This window comes from Hyla sarda, chromosome 2, assembly GCF_029499605.1.
Source record: "Hyla sarda isolate aHylSar1 chromosome 2, aHylSar1.hap1, whole genome shotgun sequence".
NCBI classification, from domain to species: domain Eukaryota; kingdom Metazoa; phylum Chordata; class Amphibia; order Anura; family Hylidae; genus Hyla; species Hyla sarda.
Window position 1 is genome coordinate 274,432,754 of NC_079190.1, and position 18,008 is coordinate 274,450,761.

Below are 18,008 nucleotides of genomic sequence, written 5' to 3' on the forward strand. Positions count from 1 at the left end.
GACGGAAGAGCGTAGAGGAGTTTACACGGGTAACAGAGGTGTTTATAGGGGTGTACATGAGTCACAGAGTGGTGTTCATGGGTGACTCAGAGGTGTGAAGGAGTGTACATGGGTCACAGAGGGTTGTAGATGGGTGATAGAGGTGTGTAGAAGAGTGTACATGGGTGACAGAGGGGTGTAGAGAAGTGTACATGGGTGACAGGGGATGTAGGGTCTGACAGAAGGGTGTGCATGGGTGACAGGTGTATAAGGGGGTAATATAGGGGTTTACATGGGGGACAGAGGTGACAGGGGTTCATAGGGGTTGACATAGGGGTGTAGGGGTGAGAGATGGGTGTAGAGGGGTGTACATGGTTGACAGAAGGTTGTAGAAGAATGTACATGGGTGATAGTGGAGCGTAGAGGAGTGTACATGGGTAACTGATGGGTGTAGAGGGGTGTACATAGGTGGCAGAAGCGTAGACTGGTGGGTGGTCAGATGGAGAACATGGATGACAGGGGGAAGGACAGGGGAGACAGAGGGGTGGCCAAGGTGGATGACAGGGGGTCTGGACATGGGAGAAAGGGGCGGTGGACATGGGAGACAGGGAAAGTAAACAGGGGTGACAGGAGGGTGGACATGGGTGACAGGGGGGTGCAGAGGAGTGTACATGGGTGACAGAAGAGCGTAGAGGAGTTTACATGGGTAACAGAGGTGTTTAGAGGGGTGTACATGAGTCACAGAGTGGTGTTCATGGGTGACTCAGAGGTGTACAGGAGTGTACATGGGTGACAGAGGGATGTAGAGGGTGTGTAGAGGAGTGTACATGGGTGACAGGGGGCATAGGGGGTGATAGATGGGGGGTACATGGGTCACTGAGGGGTGTTGGGGTGTAGATGAGTGTACATGGGTGACAGAGTAGTGTAGAGGCGTGTACATGGATAACAGATGGGTGTAGAGGAGTATACTTGGGTATTAGAGGGGTGTACATGGGTAACAGATGAGCATAGAGGAGTGTACTTGGGTAACAGAGGGGTGTAAAGGGGAGTACATGGGTGAAAGAGGTGTGTGGAGGAGTGTACATGGGTCACAGAGGGTTGTAGATGGGTGATAGAGGTGTGTGGAAGAGTGTACATGGGTGACAGAGGGGTGTAGAGAAGTGTACATGGGTGACAGGGGATGTAGGGTCTGACAGAGGGGTGTACATGGGTGACAGAGGGGTATAAGGGGGTAATATAGGGGTGCGCATGGGTGACAGAGGAGTGTAGAGGGGTGACAGATGGCTGTAGAAGAAAGTGCATGGGTGAGAGAGGAGTGTACATGGGTGATAGAGGGGTGTACATGGGTGACAGGAGGGCGTGGGGGTGGCAGAGAGGTGTACATGGGTGACAGTGAGGTGTTGGGAGTGTAGTGGAGTGTACATGGGTGACAGAGGAGCGTAGAAGAGTGTACATGGGAAACAGAGGGGTGTAGAGGGGTGCACATGGGTGACAGAGGGGTGCAGAGGAGTGTACATGGGTGACAGAGGAGCATAGAGGAGTGTACATGTGTAACAGAGGGGTGTTTATGGGTGACAGAGGAGTGTTTATGGGTGACAGAGGAGTGTACAGGAGTGTACATGGGAAACAGTGGTTTAGAGGGGTGCACATGGGTGACAGGGGGGTGCAGAGGAGTGTACATGGGTGACAGAAGAGCGTAGAAGAGTTTACATGGGTAACAGAGGTGTTTAGAGGGTGTACATAAGTCACGGAGTGGTGTTCATGGGTGACTCAGAGGTGTACAGGAGTGTACATGGGTGACAGAGGAATGTGGAGGGTGTGTAGAGGAGTGTACATGGGTGACAGGGGGGCACAGGGGGTGATAGAGGGGGGTACATGGGTCACAGAGGGGTGTTGGGGGTGTAGAGGAGTGTACATGGGTGACAGAGTAGCGTAGAGGCGTGTACATGGATAACAGAGGGGTGTAGAGGAGTATACTTGGGTATTAGAGGGGTGTACATGGGTTACAGAGGGTTATAGAGGAGTGTACATGGGTAACAGATGAGCATAGAGGAGTGTACTTGGGTAACAGAGGGGTGTAAAGGGGAGTACATGGGTGAAAGAGGTGTGTGGAGGAGTGTACATGGGTAACAGAGGAGCGTAGAGGAATGTACATGGGTAACAGAGGGGTGTAGAGGGATGTTCATGATTTACAGAGGGGGTGTAGAAGAATGTACATGGGTGACAGTGAAGCATAGAGGAGTGTTCATGGGTAACAGAGGGGTGTAGAGTGGTGTTCATGGGTGACAGAGGGGTGTACAGAAGTGTACGTGGGTGACAGAGTGATGTAGAGGAGTGTACATGGGTGGCAGAGGGTGTGTAGAGGAGTGTACATGGGTGGCAGAGGGGTGTAGAGGAGTGTACATGGGTGACAGAGGGGTGTACAGAGGGGGATAGAGGGGGGTACATGGGTCACAGAGGGGTGTACATGGGTGACAGAGGAGCATAGAGGAGTGTACTTGGGTAACAGAGGGGTGTAAAGGGGTGTACATGGGTGATAGAGGGGTGTGGAGGAGTGTACATGGGTGACAGAGGAGCGTAGAGGAGTACACATGGGTAACAGAGGGGTGTAGAGGTATGTTCATGTGTTACAGAGGGGGTGTAGAGGAGTGTACATGGGTGACAGTGAAGCGTAGAGGAGTGTACATGAGTAACAGAGGGGTATAGAGGGGTGTACATGGGTGGCAGAGGGGTGTAGAGGAGTGTACATGAGAGGTAGATTAGTCTACATGGGTGACAGAAGGGTGTAGAAGAGTGTACATGGGTGACAGAGGGGTGAAAGGGGTGATAGAGAGGTGTACATGGGTGACAGAGGGGTGTAGAAGAGTGTACATGGGTGACAGAGGGGTGTAGAGGAGTGTACATGGGTGACAGTGGAGCGTAGAAGAGTGTACATGGGTAACTGAGGAGTGTAGAAGAGTTTACATGGGTGACAGGGGGCGTAGTGGGTGACAGAGGGGTGTACATGGGTGAAAGAGTGGTGTAGAAGAGAGTACATGGGTGGCAGAGAGGTGTAGAGGGGGTTTTCATGGGTGACAGAGGGGTGTAGGGGTGAGATATGGGAGGAGAGAGGTGTACATGGGTGACAGATGGGTGTAGAAGAGTGTACATTGCTGAAAGTGGAGAGTAGAGGAGTGTACATGGGTAACTTAGGGGTGTAGATGGGTGTACATGGGTGGCAGAGGGGTGTAAAGGAGTGTACATGAGTCGTAGATGAGTGTACATTGGTGACAAAGGGGTGTAGAAAAGTTTACATGGGTGACAGGGGGCGTAGGGGGTGACAGAGAGGTATACATGGGTGACTGATGGGTGTGGAGGAATGTACATGGGTGACAGAGGTGTGCAGAGGAGTGTACATGGGTGACAGAGGGGTGTAGAAGAGAGTACATGGGTGGATGAGGGGTGTAGAGGGGTTTACATGGGGGACAGAGGTGACAGGGGTGACATAGGGGGTGACATAGGGGTGAGAGATGGGTGTAGAGGGGTGTACATGGTTGACAGAAGGTTGTAGAAGAGTGTACATGGGTAATAGTGGAGCGTAGAGGAGTGTACATGGGTAACTGATGGGTGTAGAGGGGTGTACATAGGTGACAGAAGCGTAGACTGGGGGTTGTCAGATGGAGAACATGGATGACAGGGGAAGGACAGGGGAGACAGAGGGGTGGCCAAGGTGGATGATATGGGTCTGGACATGGGAGAAAGGGGCAGTGGACATGGGAGACAGGGAAAGTGAACAGGGGTGACAGGAGGGTGGACAAGGATGACAAGGGGGAAAAAACAGGGGTGACAGAGGGGTAAAACATTTCATAAAATAATTCAACCACCCTTTTAAAATTAAAAGGCATACCGTATATACTCGAGTATAAACCGACCCGAGTATAAGCCGAGACCCCTAATTTCAACCCAAAATCCCAGGAAACGTTATTGACTCGAGTATAAGCCTAGGGTGGGAAATACATCATCCCCCCCTGTCATCATCCAGACCCGTCATTAACATCCTCATCATCATCACCGCCTGTCATTATCCAGACCCTCATCATCATCACCTGTTATCATCCCCTTGTCATCATCCCACACATCCCCCCTTCATCATCCCCTTGTCATCATCCCCACCCCCCTTCATCATCCCCTTGTAATCATCCCACACCCCCCCCCTTCATCATCCCCTTGTCATCATCCCCACCCCCCTTCATCATCCCACCCCCCCCTTCATCATCCTCTTGTCATCATTCCACACCCCCCCCCCTTCATCATCCTCTTGTCATCATCCGCCCTCAGTGGTCCTCAACCTGCGGACCTCCAGAGGTTTCAAAACTACAACTCCCAGCAAGCCCGGGCAGCCATCGGCTGTCCGGGCTTGCTGGGAGTTGTAGTTTTGAAACCTCCGGAGGTCCGCAGGTTGAAGACCACTGCAGCCTTCGACATCATCCAGCCCCCTCTCACCCCCCTTTAGTTCTGTACAGTACTCGCCTCCGCTCGGCGCTGGTCCGGTGCTGCAGGGCTGTCCGGTGAGTAGGTCGTCCGGTGCGATAGTGGTTCCGGGCTGCTATCTTCACCGGTGGCGCCTCTTCTCCGCGCTTCGGGCCCAGAATAGAGGCGTTGCCTTGACAATGACGCAGAAGTACGTTGGCAATGAACGTACCTCTGCGTCGTTGTCAAGGCAACGTGACTATTCTGGGGCCGGGCCCGAAGCGCTTAGAAGAGGCCTCCCCGGTGAAGATAGCAGCCCGGAACCACTATCCCACCGGACCACCTCCTCTCCGGACAGTCCTGCAGCACCGGACCAGCGCCGAGCGGAGGCGAGTACTGTACAGAACTAAAGGGGGTGAGAGTGGGCAGGATGATGTCGAAGGCCACAGTGGTCTTCAACCTGCGGACCTCCAGAGGTTTCAAAACTACAACTCCCAGCAAGCCCGGACAGCCGATGGCTGCCCGGGCTTGCTGGGAGTTGTAGTTTTGAAACCTCTGGAGGTCCGCAGGTTGAAGACCACTGCGGGTGGAGAGTTCACTCGAGTATAAGCCGAGGGGGGTGTTTTCAGCACGAAAAATCGTGCTGAAAAACTCGGCTTATACTCGAGTATATACGGTACATTCCCATTACATGATTAACTGTTATATATATATATATTGTAAAAAAAATTGATAAAATAATTAATAAAAAAACTATGAAAAGTATACATTATATTTTAAGTTAAAATATCATCTAGATCCCTATGTGTTCCATATTTTTTTGTTCCTTTTTCTTATGCAGTTTCATAATTCCTGAGATTAGTAGTTCTGGCCCTAGAGTGTTATATATATTAGCGTCTGTAGCATGTATAAGGAACATGTTATCATACCTGTGTCTTTTTACAGGTGACCGATGCTCGGTGAGAAGGTGAACGTGACATATACCCGCGTCAGCTGCAAAAAAGGAACCACGAGACAGGTAATTAATATTTATATTAATTACTGATAACAATGAGGCTAGATGTAATATCTAGACCTGCCGAGATGTTATAGTCTCTCCTTTATACATGAAGATATATGTGTTGTTAATAAGTATATTGTCTATTGACAGCTTCTTATATAACACAACCATATCTCAGGTACAGTGATTAGGAACATTTATGATCCTTATTCTCTGTGTTTTTTATTTGTAGGAATACCCTTTTTCAATATTTAACAGAATAGACTAAACTGACTGCAGAGTTTACAAGTTTACTTTAGACCAGTGTTTCCCAAACTTTTTCGGCTCAAGGCACCCCTTGGAAAAAAACATTTTTCGCTTGGCACCCCTACCAATGTTGACGTGCAAAAAAAATAAAACAGAGGGAAAAAGCCACAATTCATAATATGGGGTGTAGAGGAGTGTACACGGGTGGCAGAGGGGTGTAGAGAAGTGTATATGGGTGGCAGAGGGGTGTAGAGGTGTGTACATGGGTGACAGAGGGGTGTAGGGGGTGATAGAGAGGTGTACATGGGTCACAGAGGGTTGTAGATATGTGATAGAGGTGTGTAGAAGAGTGTACATGGGTGACAAAGGGGTATAGAGAAGTGTACATGGGTGGCAGGGGATGTAGGGGGTGACAGAGGGGTGTACATGGGTGACAGAGGGGTATAAGGGGGTAATATAGGGGTGTACATGGGTGACAGAGGGGTGTAGATGGGTGACAGATGGCTGTAAAAGAAAGTGCATGGGTGAGAGAGGAGTGTACATGGGTGATAGAGGGGTGTACATGGGTGACAGGAGGGCGTGGGGGTGACAGAGAGGTGTACATGGGTGACAGTGAGGTGTTGGGAGTGTAGTGGAGTGTACATGGGTGACAGAGGAGCGTAGAAGAGTGTACATGGGAAACAGAGGGGTGTAGAGGGGTGCACGTGGGTGACAGAGGGGTGCAGAGGAGTGTACATGGGTGACAGAGGAGCGTAGAGGAGTGTACATGTGTAACAGAGGGGTGTTTATGGGTGACAGAGGAGTGTACAGGAGTGTACATGGGAAACAGAGGGGTGTAGAGGGGAGTACATGGGTGACAGAGGGGTGCAGAGGAGTGTACATGGGTGACAGAGGAGCGTAGGGGAGTGTACATGGGTGACAGAGGGGTGTATAGGGGTGTACATGGGTGACAGAGTGGTGTTCATGGGTGACAGAGGAGTGTAGAGTAGTGTTCATGGGTGACAGAGGGGTGTACAGAAGTGTACGTGGGTGACAGAGGGATGTAGAGGAGTGTACATGGGTGGCAGAGGGTGTGTAGAGGAGTGTACATTGGTGGCAGAGGGGTGTAGAGGAGTGTACATGGGTGACAGAGGGGTGCACAGAGGGGGATAGAGGGGGGTACATGGGTCACAGAGGGGTGTAGAGTGGTGTACATGGGTGACAGAGTGGTGTTCATGGGTGACAGAGGGTTGTATACAGGAGTGTGCATGGGTGACAGAGGGATGTAGAGGAGTTTACATGGGTGACAGAGGGGTGTAGGGTGTGATAGAGAGGTGTACATGGGTCACAGAGGGTTGTAGATTGTTGATAGAAGTGTGTAGAAGTGTACATGGGTGACAGATGGGTGTAGAGAAGTGTACATGGGTGAAAAGGGACGTAGGGTGACAGAGGGGTGTACATGGGTGACAGAGGGTTGTATGGGGGTAAAATAGGGTTGTACATGGGTGACAGATGGCTGTAGAAGAAAGTGCATGGGTGACAGAGGGGTGTAGAGGAGTGTACATGGGTGAGAGAGGAGTGTACATGGGTGACAGAGAGGTGTACATGGGTGACAGTGAGGGGTTGGGAGTGTAGTGGAGTGTACAAGGGTGACAGAAGAGCGTAGATGATTGTAAATGGGAAACAGGAGTGTTGAGGGGTGTATATGGGTGACAGAGGGGTGCAGAGGAGTGTACATGGGTGACAGAGGAGCAAAGAGGAGTGTACATGGGTAACAGAGGGGTGTAGAGGGGTGTTCATGGGTGACAGAGGGGTGTACAGGAGTGTACATGGGAAACAGAGGGGTGTAGAGGGGTGTACATGGGTGACAGAGGGGTGCAGAGGAGTGTACATGGGTGACAGAAGAGCGTAGAGGAGTGTACATGGGTGGCAGAGGGTGTTTAGAGGAGTGTACATGGGTGACGGGGGCGTAGGGGGTGATACAGGGGGGTACATGGGTCACAGTGGCGTGTTGTTGTAGAGGAGGGTACATGGATGACAGAGTAGCGTAGAGGTTTGTACATGGATAACAGAGGGGTGTAGAGGAGTATATATGGGTATTAGAATGTGTACATAGGTGACAGAGGGGTGTAGAGAAGTGTACATGTGTAACAGAGGAGCATAGAGGAGTGTACTTGGGTAACAGAGGAGTGTAAAGGGGAGTACATGGGTGAAAGAGGTGTGTGGAGGAGTGTACATGGTTGACAGAGGAGCGTAGAGGAGTGTACATGGGTAACAGAGGGGTGTAGAGGGATGTTCATGGGTTACAGAGCTGGTGTAGAGGAATGTACATGGGTGACAGTGAAGCAAAGAGGAGTGTACATGGGTAACAGAGGGGTATAGAGGGGTGTACATGGGTGATAGAGGGGTGTAGAGGAGTTTACATGGGTGGCAGAGGGGTGTAGAAGAGTATATGGGTCAGAGAGGAGTATACATGGGTGACAGAGGAGCGCAAAGGAGTGTACATGGGTAACACAGGTGTGTACATGACTGGCAAAAGGGTATAGAGGAGTGTACATGGGTGACAGGGGACGTAGGGGGTTATAAAGGGGCGTACTTGGTTGACAGAGGGGTATAGAGGAGTGTACATGGGTGACAGGGGATGTAGTAGGTGACAGAGGAGTACATGGGTGACAGAATGCTGTAGAGAGTAATATAGTGGTGTAGAGGGGTGACAGATGGGTGTAGAAGAGTGTCCATGGGTGACAGAGGGTTGTAGAGAAGTGTACATGTGACAGATGAGTGTAGAGGAGTGTACATGGGTAAAAGAGGGGTGTACATGGGTGATAGAGGGACGTACATGGGTGACAGTGGGGTGTTGGGAGTGTAGTGGAGTGTACATGGGTGACAGAGGAGCGTAGAAGAGTGTACATGGGAAATAGAGGGGTGTAGAGGGTTGTACATGGGTAACAGAGGGGTGCAAAGGAGTGTACTTGGGTGACAGAGGAGCGTAGAGGATTGTACATGGGTAACAGAGGGGTGTAGAATGGTGTTCATGGGTGACAGAGGGGTGTACAGAAGTGTACGTGGGTGACAGAATGGTGTAGGGATTAACATAGTGTAGAGGGTGTGCATGGGTGACAGAGGATTATAGAGTGTACATTGGTGATAGAGGAGCATAGAAGAGTGTACATTGGTAACAGAGGAGTGTAGAGGAGTGTACATGGGTAACAAAGGTGTGTACATGGGTGGCAAAGGGGTGTAGAGGAGTGTACAAGGGTGGCAGAGAGATGTAGACGAGTGTACATAGGTGAAAGAGAGGTGTAGAGAAGTGTACATGTGACAGAGGGGTGTACACGAGTGAGAGAGGGGTGTACATAGGTTGTACGGGGGTGTACATGGGTGACAGCAGGTGTACATGGGTGAAGAGAGGGGTGCAGAGGAGTGTACATGGGTGATAGAGAAGCGTAGTGGAGTGTACATGGAAAACAGAGGGTGTACATGGGTGAAGAGAGGGGTGCAGAGGAGTGTACATGGGTTATAGAGGAGCGTGAAGGAGTGTACATGGGTAACAGAGGGGTTTACATGGGTGACAGAGGGGTGTACAGGAGTGTAAATGGGTGACAGAGGGATGTAGAGGAGTGCGCATGGGTGGCAGAGGGTGTGTAAAGGAGTGTATATGGGTGGCAAAGGTTGTACATGGGTGACAGAGGAGCGTAGAGGAGTGTACATGGGTGATAGAGGAGCGTAGAAGAGTGTACATTGGTAACAGAGGATTGTAGGGGAGTGTGCCTGCGTAACACAGGTGTGTACATGGGTGGCAAAGGGGTGTAGAGGAGTGAACATGGGTGGCAAAGGGATGTAAAGGAGTGTACATGGGTGATAGCTGGGTGTATATGGGTGACAGAGGGGTTTAGTGGAGTGCACATGGTTGACAGGTGACGTAGAGGGTGACAGAGGGGTGTAGAGTAGTGTACATGTGACAGAGGGGTGTAGAGGAATGTACATTGTTGAGAGAGGGGTGTACATGGGTGATAGAGGTGTGTTCATGGGTTAAAAAGGGGTGTAGAAGAGAGTACATGGGTGGCAGAGTGGTGTAGAGGGGTTAACATGGGTGACAGAGGTGACAGAGGGTCATAGGGGGTGACAGAGGGGTGTAGGGGTGAGAGATGAGCGTAGAGGGGTGTACATGGGTGACAGATGGGTGTAGAAGAGTGTACATGGGTGACAGGGGGGCTTAGGGGGTGACAGAGGGGGGTGAAGGGGTGACAAAGGGACCAAAGGGTGAATAGGGGGTGAACATGGTGACAAGGATGTGGTCAGAGGGGTGGTAAATAGCGGTGGAACATGGGTGGCAGAGGGATGGACAGGGGTTACAGAGGTGGGGATAGGTGGGGGTGGCCAAGGTGGACATAAATTACAGGAGGGTGGACATTGGAGACGGGGTGGGTGAACAAGGGTGATAGGGGGTTAGAGACAGGGGTGACAGAGAGGAGTGGACAGGAAGGACAGAGGGGTAGACTGGGGGTGGAGTGGATATGGGTGGCAGGGGGGTGTAAGAGGTGATAGAGGGGTGTGCATGGGTCACATAGGGGTGTTGGGGGTGTAGAGGAGTGTACATAGGTGACAGAGTAGCGTTGAGGATTGTACATGGATAACCGAGTGTAGAGGAGTGTGCATGGGTATTAGAGGGGTGTACATGGGTGACAGAGGGGTGTAGAGGAGTTTACATGGGTGACAGAGGTGTGTAGAGGAGTGTACATGAGTAATAGAGGTGTGTACTTGGGTAGCAAAGGGATGTAGAGGGATGTTCATTGGTTACAGAGGGGGTGTAGAGGAGTGTACATGGGTGGCAGAGGGGGTGTACATGGGTGGCAGAGGGATGTAAAGGAGTGTACATGGGTGACAGAGGGTGTGTAGAGGAGTGTATATAGGTGGAAGAGGGATGTAGAGGAGTGTACATGGGTGACAGGTGGCCTGGGGGTGTAGGGGGGTACACGGGTCAAAGAGGGGTGTTGGGGTGTAGAGGAGTGTATATGGGTGACAGAGTAGTGTAGATGAGTGTACATGGATAACAGAGGGGTGTACATGGGTGGCAGCGGGGTGTAGAAGAGTGTACATGAGTGACAGAGGAATGTAGGGGTTGATAGAGAGGTGTACCTGGGTGACAGAGGGGTGTAGAAGAGTGTACATGAGTGACAGAGGGGTGTAGAGGAGTGTACATGGGTGACACTGGAGCGTAGAGGAGTGTACATGGGTAAATGAGAGGTGTAGAGGGGTGTATATGGGTTATAGAGGGGTGTAGAGGAGTGTACATGAGTGGTAGATGAGTGTACATGGGTGACAGAAGGGTGTAGAAGAGTTTACATGGGTGACAGAGGGGCCTGTGGGGTGACAGAGGGGTGTACACAGGTCCAAGAGGGGTGTAAATGGGTGAAAGAGGGACATAGGGGGTGAAAGAGGGGTGTAGAGGGGTGACAGATGGGTGTAGAAGAGTGTACATGGGTGACAGAGGGGTGTAAAGGAATGTACATGGGTGACAGAAGGGTACAGAGGAGTGTACATGGGTGACAGAGTGATGTACATGGGTGATAGAGGGGTGTTCATGGGTGAAAGAGGGGTGTAGAAGAGTGTACATGGGTGACAGAAGGGTGTAGGAGTGATAGAGAGGTGTACATGGGTGTCAGAGGAGTGTACATGGTTGACAGAGGGGTGACAGATGGTTGTAGAAGAGTGTACATGGGTGACAGAGGCGTTTAGAGGGATGTACATCGGTGACAGCGGGGGTGTAGAGGAGTGCACATGGGTGACAGTGGAGTGTAGAAGATTGTACATGGGTAACTGAGGGGTGTAGAGGGGTGTACATGGGTGATAGAAGGATGTAGAGGAGTGTATATGGGTGGCAGAGGGGTGTAGAGGAGTGTACATGAGTGGTAGAGGAGTGTACATGGGTGACAGAGGGGTGTAGAAGAGTTTACATGAGTTACAGAGGGGTGTACAATGGTAACAAAGGGGTGTAGAGGGTGAAAGAGGGGTGTAGAGGAGTGTACATGGGTGACAGAGGGGTGTAGAGGAGTGTAAATGAGCGACAGAGGGGTGTACATGGGTAACAGAGGGGTGTAGAGGGATGTTCATGGGCTGCAGAGGGGGTGTAGAAGAGTGTACATGGGTAACAGAGGGGTATAAAGAGGTGCACATGGGTGATAGAGAGTTGTAATGGAGTGTACCTGGGTGGCAGAGGGGTGTAGAGGAGTGTACATGGGTGACAGAGGGGTGTAGAGGAGTGTAAGTGGGAGACAGAGAGGTGTACATGGGTGTTAGAGGGGTTTTCATGGGTGAAAGAGGGGTGTATTCGAGAGTACATTGGTGGAAGAGAAGTGTAGAGGGGTTTACATGGGTGACAGAGGGGACAGGGGGTCATAGGGGTTGACAGAGGAGTGTAGGGGTGAGAGATGGGTGTGCATGGGTGACAGATGAGTGTAGAAGAGTGTACATTGATGACAGGGGGGCTGAGGGGGTGACAGAGGGGTGGACAGAAGTGAGAAGGTGATAACAGAGGGGGAGGCAGGGGTGACAAAGGGACCAAAGGGGGTAAACAAGGGTGACAAGGATGTGGTCAGAGGGGTGGAAAATGGGGGGTGAACATGGGTGAAAGGCGATGGACAGGGGTGACAGAGGTGGTGGTGGCCAAGGTGGACATGGATTACAGGAGGGTGGACATGGGAGATGGGGGGTCGAACAAGGGTGACAGAGGTGTGGACAGGATTGACAAAGGGACAGAGGGTTAGACTGGGGTTGGTAAGAGGGGGTGTAGAGGAGTTTACATGGGTGATACAGGGGTGTAGAGGAGTGTACATGGGTGACAGGGGGTTGCAGAGGGTGACAAGTGGACAGGAGTTACAAGGTGATAACAGAGGGGTGGAAAGGGGTGACAAAGGAACAGAAGGGTGAATACATGGTGGACATGGGTGACAAGGAGGTGGTCAGAGGGGTGGACAATGGGAGGGTGAACATGGATGACAAGGGTATGGACAGGTGTGACAGAGGCGTGGATAGGTGGGAGGTCAAGGTTCACATGGATTACAGGTGGGTGGATATGGGAGACGGGGGGATTTAACAAGGGTTACAGTGGGTCAGAGGATTGGACAGGAGTGACAGAGAGGAGTGGACAGGGGTGACAAAAGGACAGAGGGGTGAATAGGGGGTGGACTGGGGGGTGGTCAGAGGCGAGGGGTGAACATGGGTGACAGGGGGATGGACAGGGGAGAAAGGGGCGGTGGACATGGCATATGGGGGAAAGTGAACAGGGGTGACAAGGAGGTGGACAAGGATGACAAGGGGGATAAAAGAGGGGGGACAGAGGGGTAAAACATTTCATAAAATAATTCAACCACCCCTTTTAAAATTAAAAGGCATACATTCCCATTATATGATTAACTGTTATATATATTATAAAAAAATTTGATAAAATAATTAATAAAAGAAATATAAAAAATATACATTATTTTGAGTTAAAATATCATCTAGATCCCTATGAGGGGCATTTACTAATCTTTTACTATGTAGTCTGGTTTTTACCCTGTTTTTTTCTACTTCATTTTTGACTATGTGCGACAAATTTACTAAATTGTTGCACGGCATTAATAAATTTGCCACACATAGGCAAAAGTGGGAAATTTACTTCATGTAGTAGAAAAAATAGTCTGTTCCTTTTTCCTGCTGTCCGAATAGGTTTGGCTGCTAGGTTTCCTTCTGGATCTTTTGTTTTTGAGGTTTTTTTTAGCTTTTTCACCACATCTAAATAATTCAATAACTACAGTGGTCCCTCAAGTTACAATATTAATTGGTTCCAGGACAACCATTGTAAGTTGAAACCATTGTATGTTGAGACCATAACTCTATGGAAACGTGGTAATTGGTTATAAAGCCACCAAAATGTCATCCAAAATAGGAAAAAGTGACAAAGAAAAATAAGTAGATAACTAATATAGATAAAGCAAATCCTTACATATAAAAGTAATAAAGATCTGCTGGGAGCTGTAAATTACTGTCTATGTCAGTGTTTCCCAAGCAGGGAGCCTCCAGCTGTTGCAAAACTATAACTCCCAGCATGCCTGGACAGCTGCCAAAGGCTGTCCGGGCATGCTGGGAGTTGTAGTTTTGCAAAAGTTGGGGCCACCCTGCTTGGGAAACACTGGTCTATATAGAGGACAGGAGCTTCTTCAGGGGTCCTGTACAGTACAGGCAATGTCCCAAACAAGTAATGGAGTCGCCCTCACCTGGTGTCCAAAAGAGCAGCTAACCCTGATACAGGTAAAGTGTACAGAACATGTAATACCAGACACCAGTCAGTGCATACACTTCAGTAATACAGGGGTTTTACCAGTGAATGCCCATTTTGATTGGTTGGTTCTTCCAGCCATTGACACGTTTCACAGATCTGGACTGTCTGTAGCATTGTATGTTGAGTCTGGTTTCAACTTACGATGGTCCAGAAAAGACCATTGTATGTTGAAACTATTGTATGTTGAGGCCATTGTAAGTTGAGGGATCACTGTAAATTGTAGTCATGGCTCAGAAGTGGTAAACGGCGTTTAGTGTGTGTGTTTATTACATTTTTTTAACACAGTTTTTTTCTCCCTAAATGTACTTACACTTTTTTTTTTTGGTTACTTCTTCTACAGATCTGTGTATCCTGTGGACTCCTTCGGATTTGGTGGACTACTTCGACGACCAGCGTTTTTCTTTGCTTGATGTTAATAAAATGGTTAACGAGGGCTTGTGGGGGAGTGTTTTTTTGTAATAAAATTTTTTTTTAAACCTGTTGTGTTTTTTTTTATTTTACTTTACTAGACAGGCTTAGTAGTGGAAGCTGTCTTATGGACTGAGTCCATTACTAAGCCGGGCTTAGCGTTAGCCACAAAAACAGCTAGCGCTAACCCCCAATTATTACCCCGGTACCCAATACCACAGGGGTGCCGGGAAGAGCCGGTACCAACAGGCCCAGAGCGTCAAAAATGGCGCTCCTGGGCCTAGGCGGTAACAGGCTGGCGTTATTTAGGTTGGGGAGGGCCAGTAACAATGGTCCTCGCCCACCCTGGTAACGTCAGGCTGTTATTGTTTGGTTGGTATTTGGCTGAGAATAAAAATAGGGGGACCCTATGCGTTTTTTTTATATATTTAATTATTTATTTAAAAAAAAAACCGCATAGGGTCCCCCCTATTTTCATTCTCAGCCGAATACCAACCAAACAGTAACAGCCTGACGTTCCCAGGGTGGGCGAGGACCATTGTTACTGGCCCTCCCCAGCCTAAATAACGCCAGCCTGTTACCGCCTAGGCCCAGGAGCGCCATTTTTGACGCTCCAGGCCTGTTGGTACCGGCTCTTCCCGGCACCCCTGTGGCGTTGGGTACCGGGGTAATAATAGGGGGTTAGCGCTAGCTGTTTTTGTGGCTAACGCTAAGCCCAGCTTAGTAATGGACTCCGTCTATAAGACAGCTTCCACTACTAAAGCTGTCTAGTAAAGTAAGAAAAAAACACAACAGGTTTTAAAAAAATTTTATTACAAAAAACACTCCCCCACAAGCCCTCGTTAACCATTTTATTAAAATCAAACAAAGAAAAACGCTGGTCATCGAAGTAGTCCACCGAATCCGAAGGAGTCCACAGCATACACGGATCTGAAATGAGAAGAAAACAAAAAAAATGGGTTAGTACATTTATTTTCACCTGCTCACACATCTCCCGCCCCGCACGACTACAACTGCCAGCATGCCCTTACAGTAAGGACATGCTGGGAGTTGTAGTTGTGTGGTGCAGGAGATGTGTGGGCAAGGGACAAGCTTGTCCCCTGCCCCCAGCTGCAGGACTACAACTCCCAGCATGCCCTTACAATAAGGTGGGACGGAGGCCAGGCACAGTGTTTCCCAACCTGGGACTTGTAGTTTTGCAACATCTGGAGGCACCCTGGTTGGGAAACACTGTTTTAGGCCAGTGTTTCCCAACCAGGGTGCCTCCAGATGTTGCAAAACTACAAGCCCCAGCATGCCCGGCTTCCGTAGGATCCAGCGCTGCACGACACTGCCGCGCGACAGTGCCGCGCGACGATCTCCGACAGCGATCGTCGCTGGAGCCTCGGAAGGGTAAGTGAACGTCTTCGCCGGTCCCCTTCAGCTGTTTAGTTTTGCAACAGCTGGAGGACTACAGTTTACAGACCACAAACCAGTGGTCTGCAAACTGTGGCCCTCCAGCTGTTGCAAAACTACAACTCCCAGCATGCCCTGACAGCCAAAGCCTATGGCTCTCAGGGCAGGAGCCCGGGCTGAGATTACAGTGCAGCCGCCCGGGCTCCTCATACGGTGTCCCCGCTACCCCCCCTTGTCTCCCGCCCGGGCTCCTCATACGGCCTCCCCGCTACCCCCCCCCCCTCCCGCTGCTACAAGACTACAACTCCCAGCGTGTCCTCACTGTAAGGGCATGCTGGGACTTGTAGTCTTGCAACAGCAGACAGATGGAAGTTGTGTGGTGCTGGCAGGTGAGAGGGGGGTGGGATGTAAATCACTGTAGTGCCCCGGTAGCGCAGTGAGGGTAGCGGGGAGAAAGTATGTCGGAGCCCGGGCGGCAGTAGCTTTTCCTGCTCCATATTGGAGCTGGAGTAAATTTTGTCAATTTTTATGGCCGTTGCGACAGTTTATTGCGCAACTGCGACTGTCTCAGTTAATAAATTCCTGACCACTGCAAGTAAAAACTGAAAACTTGCGTAAATTAAGCGGGAAAATTTTTTTTTACTTTCTAGCTCTTGCTAGGGAAAGTCGCACAATTTATAGGGTAGGCGCAATTGCGACAATTTTGCGCCAAAAATAGTCCGAAAAAAATGACTAAACCCCTTAGTAAATGCCCCTCTATGTGTTTCACAATCCCTGAGATAAGTAGTTCTGGCCCTAGAGTGTTATATATATTAGCGTCTGTAGCATGTATAAGGAACATGTTATCATACCTGTGTCTTTTTACAGGTGACTGATGCCCATGAGAAGGTGAAGGTGACATATACCCGCGTCAGCTTCAAAAAAGGAACCATGAGACAGGTAATTAATATTTATATTAATTACTGATAACAATCAGGCTAGATGTAATATCTAGACCTGCCGAGATGTTATAGTCTCTCCCTTATACATGAAGACATATGTGTTGTTAATAAGTATATTGTCTATGGACAGCTTCTTATATAACACAATCAAATCTCAGGTACAGTGATTAGGAACATTTATGATGCTTATTCTCTGCTTTTTTATTTGTAGGAATTCCCTTTTTCAATATTTAATAGAATAGACTTAACTGACTGCAGAGTTTACAAGTTTACTTTACACCAGTGTTTTCCAACCTTTTTCGGCTCAAGGCACCCCTTGAAAAAAAATGTTTTCCGCTTGACACCCCTACCAAAGTTAACGAGCAAAAAAAAGGGTGAAAAAGCAGCAATTCACAAAATGGGGTGTAGAGGAGTGTACACGGGTGGCATATGGGTGTAGAGGTGTGTATATTGGTGGCAGAGAGGTGTAGAGGAGTGTACATGGGTGACAGGGAGGTGTAAGGGCTGATAGAGGTGTGTACAATGGTGATAGAGGGGTGTTTGAGGTTTAGAGGAGTGTACACGGGTGGCAGAGGGGTGTAGAGGAGTGTATATTGGTGGCAGAGGGGTGTAAAGGAGTGTACATGGGTGACAGGGAGGTGTAAGGGCTGATAGAGGTGTGTACAATGGTGATAGAGGGATGTTTGAGGTTTAGAGGAGTATACACGGGTGGCAGAGGAGTGTAGATGAGTGTACATTTGTGGCAGAGGGGTGCTGAGGTGTGTACATGGGTGGTAGAGGGGTGTAGAGATGTGTACATGGGTGTCAGAGGGGTGTAGAGGAGTGTACATGGGTGACAGGGAGGTGGAAGGGGTGAGAGAGGTGTGTACATGGGTGACACAGGGGTGTTGGGGGTTTAGAGGAGTGTACATGGGTGACAGAGAAACGTACAGGAGTGTACATGGGTGACAGAGAATCATAAAGGAGTGTACATGGGTGACAGAGGAACGTAGTGGAGTGTACATTGGTAACAGACGAGTGTAGAGGAGTGTACATGGGTGACAGCGGACGCAGAGGGAGATAGAGGGGTGTACATGAATAATAGAGGGGTGTAGGGGACAATATAGGGGTGTACATGGTTGACAGAGGAGTGTAGAGGGGTGATAGATGTGTGTAGAAGAGTGTGCATGGGTGACAAAGAGTTGTAGAGAAGTGTACATGTGACAGAGGGGTGTAGAGGAGTGTACATGGGTGAGAGAGGGGTGTACACGGGTGAGAGAGGGGTGTATATGGGTGACAGCGGTGTGTT

General features: G+C 49.7%; 1 long non-coding RNA gene across 4 annotated transcripts in view; it reads left to right on the forward strand.

Annotated features, from left to right (window-relative positions):
- The window catches only part of LOC130356099 (uncharacterized), a 79,318-nt gene that overhangs the window by 22,308 nt on the left and 39,002 nt on the right, over positions 1-18,008 (forward strand). For all 4 annotated transcript variants that reach the window (XR_008888781.1, XR_008888780.1, XR_008888783.1 and 1 more), the window contains 2 exons: positions 5,374-5,446; positions 16,647-16,718. This is a non-coding gene — a long non-coding RNA (uncharacterized LOC130356099). The remainder of the gene's footprint in view (positions 1-5,373; positions 5,447-16,646; positions 16,719-18,008) is intronic.